Source organism: Rattus norvegicus, chromosome 8 (assembly GCF_036323735.1).
Source record: "Rattus norvegicus strain BN/NHsdMcwi chromosome 8, GRCr8, whole genome shotgun sequence".
Classification (NCBI taxonomy): domain Eukaryota; kingdom Metazoa; phylum Chordata; class Mammalia; order Rodentia; family Muridae; genus Rattus; species Rattus norvegicus.
In genome coordinates, this window is record NC_086026.1 from 98,686,614 (window position 1) to 98,697,091 (window position 10,478).

A 10,478-nucleotide genomic window follows, 5' to 3' on the forward strand; every position below is an offset into this window, starting at 1 on the left:
GGAAGAAAGAACATGTTGAGCATGGGTTAATATAGAAGTTTTTCACTGAGAACCCTGCTTCTCTTAGCTGCCAACAAGGAAACCCCCAGTGTCAGTAGAACACCGTCCTCCTTACTCTGGGAAAATACTGAAATAGGGCAGGTTTACCCAGGGTTACCTGTTCAACACTTGCATGGAGACGGCCTCTTTCTCCTCTTCCTCAAGTCCTTAGTAGGATCCAGCGTTTGAGACAGTGTTTCTGTTCCAGAGCACTGTGCCTGGATCTGCCCACACAGAGAAGGGTGCTGGCTCCACAGTAGCCAAGGAACCCTGGATGTCACCAGGAACCCTCTAGGCAGAGGAGACCAGCATGCGGTATACAAGCAGACAGACTTGGAATGTTGTGAGGCAGCCTCAGGCAGAGAGAAGAGACAGGAGGGATGGACACATGGTCTGTTTCTCTGGACACAGGAGGTGTACTCTTAGAGCTCCAGCAGAGTGACTGCAGGCCAGCCAGATGGGACCCAGGGCCCATAGAGTGGATTTGTGTGTCCTGGACTGGGGATAGACAGAGGGAGTAGAGTCAACATGGGCATCTAGTCATGCTCTCTCTTCCTTGGCTGTTGCTCTCCCTCTAGTATCTTCCTTTCTGAACTGTTACTATGTGTTCCATTTCAGGAGCTCAGCTCTAGGGCTTGGGTTTCTGCCACACTGGAATTTCCATTTAATAGGAGATTCGCTAGAGAGGAGACAAGCTATTCATTTGGCAGATGTGAACTTAAGGACTCAGTGTCATGTAGGTCTCACGGAGAAAGCTTAGACCAGTCAGAAACCGTAAGCAGACTAAAACCAAAGGAGGACAAAGGATTTTGTCTCTGCAGTGCCTGCCCCACTTTGCTGTTTGTAAAGGCACCCCCAGTTCATCTTCCCACTTCCTGACATGCTGCTGATGGGGCACAGCATCTTGAGAAAAATATGGGGTACCAGGGAGAAGAGGAGGAAAAGGGTGTCCAGGTTGGGAATGAAGAGGTCCCACCATGTGACAGTATCTAGAAGGCCAGGGGATATTGTGAGGGAGGAGATTCCACAGAGGAGACCTCCAATGTGAAATACATGATGGGCATGGGGAGGTGTCTCCTGGTCTGGGCTGAGAGGATACTCATTTTAGACATAACTGGGGAGGAGAATGAATGGTCTATCACCATTTGTCACTGACACATAGAGCTCTCAGAGACTAGACCACCAACCAAAGAGTATACATGGAGGGATCCGTGGTTCCAGATACCACGTTGCAGAGGATAGCCTTATCTGACATCAATGGGAGGGGGTGTGGTCTTTGGTCCTCTGAAGGCTTGATGCCCCAGTGTAAGGGGATGCTAGAGCAGTGAGGCAGGAGTGGGTGAGTGGGTGGAGGAGCACCCTCATAGAGGCAAAGGGGAAGGGGAGGGGGGATGGAATTGGGAGGGGTTGTGGAGGGGTAACTGGGAAGGAGGATATCATTTGAAATGTAAATGAATAAACTGATAAATAATTTTTAAAAATTAAAAAAATATTTGGGGTCTCCACATAAGGAATGCCAGCAGCTTCACACACACACACACACACACACACACACACACACACACACCCCTCACTCACTCCTTGGATCTGAGTGCTTAGAATAAAGCATATCATAACAGTATAAGAAGGGAGGCCCTGGAAGAGGAGTGCACACACATACAGGCCTCCCACAGATACATTCTGCTCATCATATGGTGGACAAAAAAGCTAAAATAATTTAAAAAGATAAAAAAACCAAGGTGAGTAGACTATTTCTTCTTATATACATTTTTAAAATATGCTGGAAGCCCCAAACAATTTGAGCAAATGAAATCACTTATGTTTGGTTTTTACAGCCATCACAATAGACAATGGGTTTAGAACAGGCATCTTCAGAGATTCACTGCTTGCTTTATTAGACAGCAGAGAAATTAGGAAAGAAGTCACTTCACTCCCTGTCAGCCGTGCACAGCGCTCTCCTTCTCCAGGGTGGACTGTGCATTTTCTTCATGGGGCACACAGACATCAGAAGAAAGCTGATTTTATTTCAGAGTCAGTTTTCCTTGAAAATTTTGGAAGATCTCTCCAGGATATAAATAGACTTTTTGCTCTTCCTTGTGACCTCGAGGAAAGGGAAAGATCTCTGTCCTTCAGGAGTTGAGAAATGATTTTGATTCTAGAAACAATGAGCACTGGGAACTCATGCAGGCATCTTGTCCACAGTCCACCAAGGAAACTATCCAAATATATGAGCTCTGTGTCTGTGAAAGGAGACGAGACTGTTCTCAGGGATGCTGCAGAGATGCCGAGGACACTGAGCACAGTGCAGCAATGGGTGCCTGGGGCCTGAGGTCATTTATATGCAGATCAATGTGGGGATGAACTCATAGTCTCTCCAGGTGTACAGTGACATTGACTCATATATATATATATATATATATATATATATATATATATATATGTGTGTGTGTGTGTGTGTGTGTGTGTGTGTGTGTGTGTGTGTGTGTGTGTGTGTGTATACACACATGGGGGGGAGGGAGAGGGAGGAAGAGAGGGTGAGATTCTCTAACAGAAAACCAGTTTGAGTGAGTTTTCATTTGCATTGGATTTGCATGGAACCAGGGTAAGTTAAGCTAGAGGGTACATGACTCCTTCCCTCAGAATACCAAATGAATGTTGAGCTCTGCTCTTTGGTAGCCGTCTGCTGACTCTTTTGATTCCCAACCACATCACATCATTTTCTCAGGGCTCTAGATTGCCTGCTTGAAGACACTGCCCTCTGCTCATTTCTCTGTGTGCCTCTTCTCTCCAGGCTCCAGACACATTCACCAGTGCATGGAGAGTACCAAGCTCACTTTTGCCTCAGTGCCCTGGCACATACTAAGCCAAGTCCTAAGAATTTCCTCTTCATCTCGTTCCTGCTACTCAGCCTTCAGATCTGCACCTAAGTGCCACGCAGAGGAGGCTACCGTGGCATCTGCTCCCCCTCGTTTACTTTCGGAGGAGGTTCTGATTAATCTTTGCAACTGCCTCACTATCTTATGGTGGTCCGAGTAGGTATCTGTGCCAGCCCACCATGTTGGCATGACCAGTGTGTCTGGTTACCACCATACTTCAACATCCAATAGGAGGTCTGCATAGAACACTCCAACAGAATAGCGTTTGTGACTGAAGCAGAGGGAGGTGGGTGCCGTGCAGCTAGACTTTGGGATTACTCTCCTCCTGAACTTACCCTTTTTACACTTCCCATTTTGGAATCTGAGGCCACCCTGCCAGAATTTAGGTCCATGTGTGTGAAGCACAGCTTTGCAGTGTTGCCCATCTGTTCCTGAAACAGATGCTGCCAGCTCCCTGTCCCCAACTCCTATAGGAATGGACCACATGTCAAAACCCAGCTAAGGCTGCACTCAGACTCTTGTTCCCAGCAGGCTGCCAGTGTCTCACAGTCCTCACTGATGGCTGATAGACTTGGTGTCACTCTATCAGCTCTTGCAGGCCCTGGTGAAACACCCCTGAGGCATAGCCTCTTTACCCTTTCCTAGATGCCCTCAGAGGGACAATTCTTGTCATCTATATCAGCATCCAGTTTTATAATGTAGCCTTCATTGTCTGGCTTCTCTTCCCTGACTTCTTTTCCCACTCTCTTTCTCATACACATGAGTGGTTTTTTCTTGATCTCTTCCTGGAGACTACTACTAGGGGGCTGAAGTACCATTGCTAAAGAGAGCAGGAAGTGCACATGGGCACAATGGTCCTATAAGGTTATAAGGGAGCTGGAAATTCCCAGCAGTCATCTTGATGGCAGTGTGCTTCATCATTCACCATTTCTGGTGACAGTCTGTGAACAAGCCTACTTAGCTACTAGTATCATGAAAGCATAGCAGCTCTATTATGTACAGCACAAGGGTAATACAGGACTGGTACTAGTTTATATATTTATTATAATAGGCTCCCCCCCTTTAGCACTACTTATTAAATTTAGTTTACTGTGCAGCAGTGATCCAAGTTATGTCAGCAGTATCCTCAATACCCCTTGCGTTTGCCATGCTTCTTGATTATCATTTCTCTGACTTGAGCTCTTGTTTTGTTCAGCATGAACAATAATGCTGTGCTCCTGGGAAACCTCGGTGTATCCTAGGCTATACCATTGAGGCCTGAGTAAGTACACAGGGGCACATTTTGGTGAATATCTCTTACTGTTAAGTGGCTTGAACTGTTTTATACCATTTCAGGATTATTCGTAGTATATACTGAACATTCATTCACAAGGCACCTCTGCATAGCTTTACTCATCAGTTTCTCCCATGATCTGTGAATTAAACATCCCTGACTTTTTACAGAGAAAAAAGAAGAGGTTCACCAAAGAGGTAAAGCAATTTACCTAATTCAGAACAGCTAATCTGCTAGAGGTCTGTCATTAGTTCAGGGTACTGTTCATTCCAGGACCAACAGGGCTCGACAAACATCAAACAGATGATGATGATGATGACGACGACGATGATGGCGATATCAGACAGACAGACAGACGGAAGAGCTACGAAGACCAGGCTGTGAAGGACACATTCAGACAATACATCTACACTTAGAATGAAGTATCCAGATGATTAGAACATCAGTCATGCCCGTATCCCATTAAACACACAGACCCACAAATGCTGGTGTACACATACTCATATAACACATGCTAAGACATGCATACTCAGGCCCATACATGTTAATGTTTACATATCACTCAGTGCATGCGCCCATATGTGCCTGTGTGCACATGCTCGGATAACCATGCCAGTGTGTGCACACTTACACCCACATGCGCAGGAAGATATATACCTATTATTAGCACTTGCACTTCCTACTTCCAATAGTACAGAAAGTGTATCCTGCCTAGTATTATGTCCCTGGGCATATTGAACTGAAAGGTCCCTTAGGTCATTGAGCTGGTATCCTACACCTCCACTCTTTAGTCGCTGGGCCAGCACAGTGAGGCCCTGTCAGCTAAGAAGGGCCACTTGACCAGCCATAGAATTGACTCTTGGGATCCTAGGATGATGACAGGTTTCTCAAATGGGAAGATGAAGAGGATGTTGGAGAGACATTTTAAGGTTTAAGATTACATGGTAGAACTAATATGCTGCTCCTTCTTTCTTGACTTACATTTGTCATGATACGAACACTCAGATGCTTGGCTACTTGTATTCTCAGACGCTGCCCGTACAGAATAGAATCGCAGCGCTCCATAGAGTATGGTGTCTGGTGATGGCCTCTGGGTGGTACCTGCTGCACAGACACACAGGGGAACTCATATATGCAGCCGGTGATCACGGAGAAGGTAGTGCTCTCCATGGAGCTGTCACAGGCTGAAGACCCAGGTTTCTATAGGAACCTCTTCAGGAATTCCAAGTGTTAAATGCTCCTTTGGACTCTGATATCACCCATGTAAGGACCACATATACACCTGTCAGAATTCTACAGTTCCAAGGAGTGACCTAAGGGAATGAGCTTTTAACTGTGTAATCTCAGAGTAAGGACCACTGAGGCCACTGTGCCAGGCCATCGTGATTGAGGAACAGCCACAGGTTAATGAGCTTAGTCCTTAGATGGAATTGGTGGAACTCCGTTCACCAGAATATTCATTTGGGGAGAGAAGGGCAGGGACTGGAAATTATCATTCCAGAAAGGAGAAAGCTACACGAACAGAGAAAGCCATGAACAAAACAATCAGATTCTGTTAACACTCCTAGGTATTTGAATTGCCTGATTTATCTCAGAATTTTCATTGTTGCAGAATTCTTTTGATCACAAGAAAGAACAGTCTAGGTAGGCTTATCAAGAGGAATGTTATAGGTTGGACAGGATGACCTGATAGAGAAATGAGGTATGGGTTGCAGACATAGCTAAGCTGGTAGGGGCCATGCCTTGCACACATGGGTCTGGGGTTCAATCCCCAACAACACTCAAAAAGAATGAAAACAAAATGAACCTAAGGCATCTTCCCTAAAGGGCTAGAAAGAGGTTAGCATCTCTATTTTGGAGGCAGGATATTACAAGAAAGGGGTGGGGGACTCCAAAACTAATTTTATTGGAATAGTCCATGTATGATAAAATGCATCAAATTACATTCAGTGAGCTTTAATAAAGATATGTAGGCACATGGTCTTTGCCATGATCTTAGCACAGACCATTCCTGTCACTCCCTCCTGGTCTCATGCCCCCACATATCCGGGTAATTTGAATGTCATTAATTTGAGTGCTGCTGTTTTGCCCCAACCCCCTCCTATTCTGGTTTCACAGAAACGTATTCTGTAGTATCTGTTGGCTTTGTTCACTTAGCACCATGCTTCTGAGAGCAACAGGCAGTCAGTTTGAGACAGTGTGTTCCTCTGCATACAGACAGCTGAATTGACAGGACAAGTGTACTCCCTGCCAACTTAAACCATACTATAACACATGCTGGACCAACCAATGACTGCTGGAAATCAGTGTCCTTCTCTGAAGACACAGCCTTGACTGCAATGAGAATATTCAAAAGCCCGTGCTTCCTGTTTATCAACACCCCCCCCCACACACACACATACAGAATTGCTGGGATTTTGAACACACCACCACTCCTGGGTTATGTGGTGCTGGGAATTGAATCTAGGCCATCCTTCATGCAAGGCTAGCACTCTACCGACTAAGCTACACCCCTAGCCTTTGCCAAGTTATTTCTAAGAAAGAATATTTTGTGATCTTCAAAAAGCATATTCAGATAGAGCAAACACCATCTGCATATTTAAACTCTGATATTTCCATTGTAAATATTGCCTTTTTTGTAGTTAAAAGGAAGATCTGACTTTACTATTTGGTTTCTGGTGTGTGCCAGAGTGGAGACTTTTGGGATTTGGAGGGGTTTTTTAGCCCCCATTTGTGGAGTGGGAATAGTTATACCTTCCTAGAGACGATAGAGAGGCTTTAAAAGGACGATCTATGTAAAACCTAGCACCATGTAAATAAAGCATGTGAAGCCTAACACAGTTGCTCAAAACGGATTGTTATATTTGTCTTGTTCTAAATATATACAGGTTTCAAACTGCTTGTGAAAGTCACACTGAATTGGAGTGGGGTCGAGCTGTTAAAGTTCTGCATTTTAGCTCATGCGTTAATGTGCACAGACCAGTAGTACTTATTGTACCATATTTACTTGTATATATGCACATATATTCCTATGAACACAAATGTCAATGCGAAGAATGCTAACATCCCTTTCCCTTTCACCCCCTCCAATGCCTGTTCTGTTCTGTTTTCCGTGTTCACCTGTTACATAGAATCTGAGCAACCCAGAAGATGAGACGTCTCAACCCATCACAGGCCTCCAGCTCAAGGCAGTCACCCTGAGCAGCTTCATGCCTTCCCAGGGGAATGGGCTGTGACATGTATAGCCCCACCATGGCCGCACTCTGAAACATGCCAGGCTTCTCTGTCCTGCTTGTCCTCAGCCAGCCCTCCTCTTCCTGGGTTGCCCCTTCACTTCAGCTATGTGTGCATATTGATGTGTGTGTGGGGGGAGTGGTTATAGGGAAACCTTGGGTGTCATTTTCAGGCACTGCCAACACTGCCTCATGCCCCCCCAACCCCCTTAATTGAGACAGGGTCTTTCTCTGGTCAGGAACTCATAAATAGGCTGAGCTAACCGGCGAGTCCCAGAGATCCCGAGTCTCCACCTCCCCACACACTGGGATTGTAAGTGTCCATCACCAGACCCAGCTTTTCTTTCTTAAAAAAAAATCAAGTAATTAAATTAACCAGTTCCACACCCCCCTGAGTGTGTGTGTGTGTGTGTGTGTGTGTGTGTGCGCGCACACACACACACATGTAGGCACACATGTCTAGGTACATATGTACCTCAGTGTTCATGTGGAGTTCATTCTCTTCTGCCACCTTATAGGGTCTGAGATTGGAACTCAAGTCTACAGGCTTGTGCACTGATACCCACAGAGCCATCTCACCGGCCTCAGCTTTTTACACATGGGTCCTGGGGATCAAACTCATCTCTGTTCTTGAAAAGCAAGCAGGTGACTGAATGAGCTCTCTTCGCAGTTCTACATCAGCTCTGACACTTCTGGCTACCCACCTTAATGGCTCCTGACTTATTACCTAGAGGACCAGCTTTCTTCTGCTACCCCAGTCTTAGCAGTCTCTGGGGTGAACTCCCAGGCATCCAGGTATGTCCTGAATTAGGCCTCTCTTTGATCCTCTTGTTGGAGGGCTGGCTGAGATGCTAACAACCAACCCTCCAGGTCCTAGATTTAGGCAGACTGAGCTGTTCAAAATGCACTCATAGAACTGGAGAAGGCCACAGAGGCTTGCAAAGATTCTACAGGAAAGAAAACCCAAGTCAAGAAAGATGAGGAAGGAGGTAGGACCCAGGGAAAGCATGGTCCAGAAAAGCTTCTTTTCCATCAGGATTGCTGGCTCCTGCAGCAGAGGCTTGCCCTTTGTTTCTTCCTCTGGGTTCCTGGTGGCGCGAGAAACCCCCTACTCCAGCTGCTGGGAGTGCTGGCCGCTAATAGTCACAGCTGGACCCTCTGGAAAACTGCTCCATGTAACTGTGTTGAAGGGTTCTGCATTTCCCTTAAGATGCTCAGAGTGAATGACTGACTTGTAAGGAAAACAGTACTGAACATTCCCTTATCTGGAGGAAGGTAACTGTTATAATTCACACACCACAGTTCACCATGGAAGCTTGCTCCCACGGAGGCAGAAGACTCTCCCTTAGTAAATCTCAGATGGCTCTTTCTCCAGATTTTCCTTTAGGGAAGGGGCCCAAGACACTCTTTCAGAGTTACTATGTTTCCTTCTGCTAAATGGGTTTGTCAAGGTCTTTTTCCTCCATCACAGATCACATTGAGAGTAATGGAAGCTGGAACTGAACCTCAGATAGGGTGAGGGCAGTGCAGTGGGAAACTGCCGTGTGCAGACTGCTTTTCTATACCCAAGCTGAGGTGTGCGCTACAGAAATGGGCTTTTGTGGAGTGTGGAACTCTTCTTTTGCTGTCTGCCATTTCCCTCATACCTTCCTGGGGAGCCAATGACGTCTGCATTCCCAGGGGATGTCGGGCCCCAGCTTCTGTGGTCTCCTCAGAGTTGTGCTACCTAGCACCTCCCCTTTGCTAGTGCTGTGACAACCCACTGCGGGTGAAGAAACAGAGGTGAACTTAGCCCCAAGCTCAGTGGGGACACTTGCTCAGAACAAATAGCTATGGGCTCTGGAGACACACCAATGCCCCGTGTATCTGATTAAGGTGAGTAGAGTCTAGTACCTCATCCCCAGGGATGCCAGTGCCCCTGGCAAGGACACAGCTAGAGTCTAGATGGTCACCCAGGGCGGAAGCCAAGTGAAAGTTCATGTACACTTGTCGTTTTCATAGAATTAAACATTCCACAAAACTTTGTATTATTCTCACTATATGATCTTGGAAGTCGCCAGATATATATGTTTTCATTGATTTAGCCTGATTGGCCTTCAGAATTATGAACCCCACAGGTTATCTAGCCCAGCATCTCCTGCATATCATGTAAAAATATCCTGTGCATGCCTTCCTCCTCTGAATCATTCCTTAGTGACAGGGACCTCCCCATTTCTGTGACAGTGTCATCTTTGAACATCTCTTTAGCTGATGTATATGCCAAGTCTATTTTTAAAAAATAGATATCACTTCTTATTTTCAAAAAAGTCCTTTTTCCTTCTATTTCCTTTTGCACACTTTTCTGTTGTAGTGGCAGGTGATAGGCAAAAGCAATACAGAGTCTAAGAGTTCTACAGATGGGAATTGATGACCAATCCCAAGGCCAAAGGCCTATTACATTGACTAGGAGAGAGGACCCTTTCCTAGCACAGACTTTACTCTGCCAACTGAGGACCATGAAGCAGAGGGTGAGTTGATCTCACATCTGACAGAGGATCATATCAGAGAGCAAACTGAGACCTAGAACAGAGGGCAGGGTCAAAGCCTCCTGACCTCTACCAGTCATACGCCACCCTCATCATCCCTGTCTGAGTGATGAGCTACCATGCCCTCTAGCATTACCCAGCACCAGGCTTGTCTGTGACATTGCTTCATATACCTTCTGTGCCACTTTTAGCTCTTGGCTCTCCGGTGCTGCATGTGATGCCTGGAGCGGGAAGTCTGCAGCATGTCCCTAATTTCAGGTGATTACTGTGGAAAGTATGGCATAGTTCTAGTCTGAAGAAGAGCCAAGGCATTCCATGCATGCTTTCCCTTAAACTATCTATAGCATCACTGTCCACTTCAACTTCACCAAGGAGGAAAGACAAGTGTATTTCAAGCAAAATCAGTTCACTATTAGGACTAGATGGGAGAACGCCTTTTTACCCAGTGCACTTGTTCACACTGGCGATTAATTCACTAAGGGACAGTTGAGGCCTATGTAAATAATTAACTATAGACCCACTACCATGATAT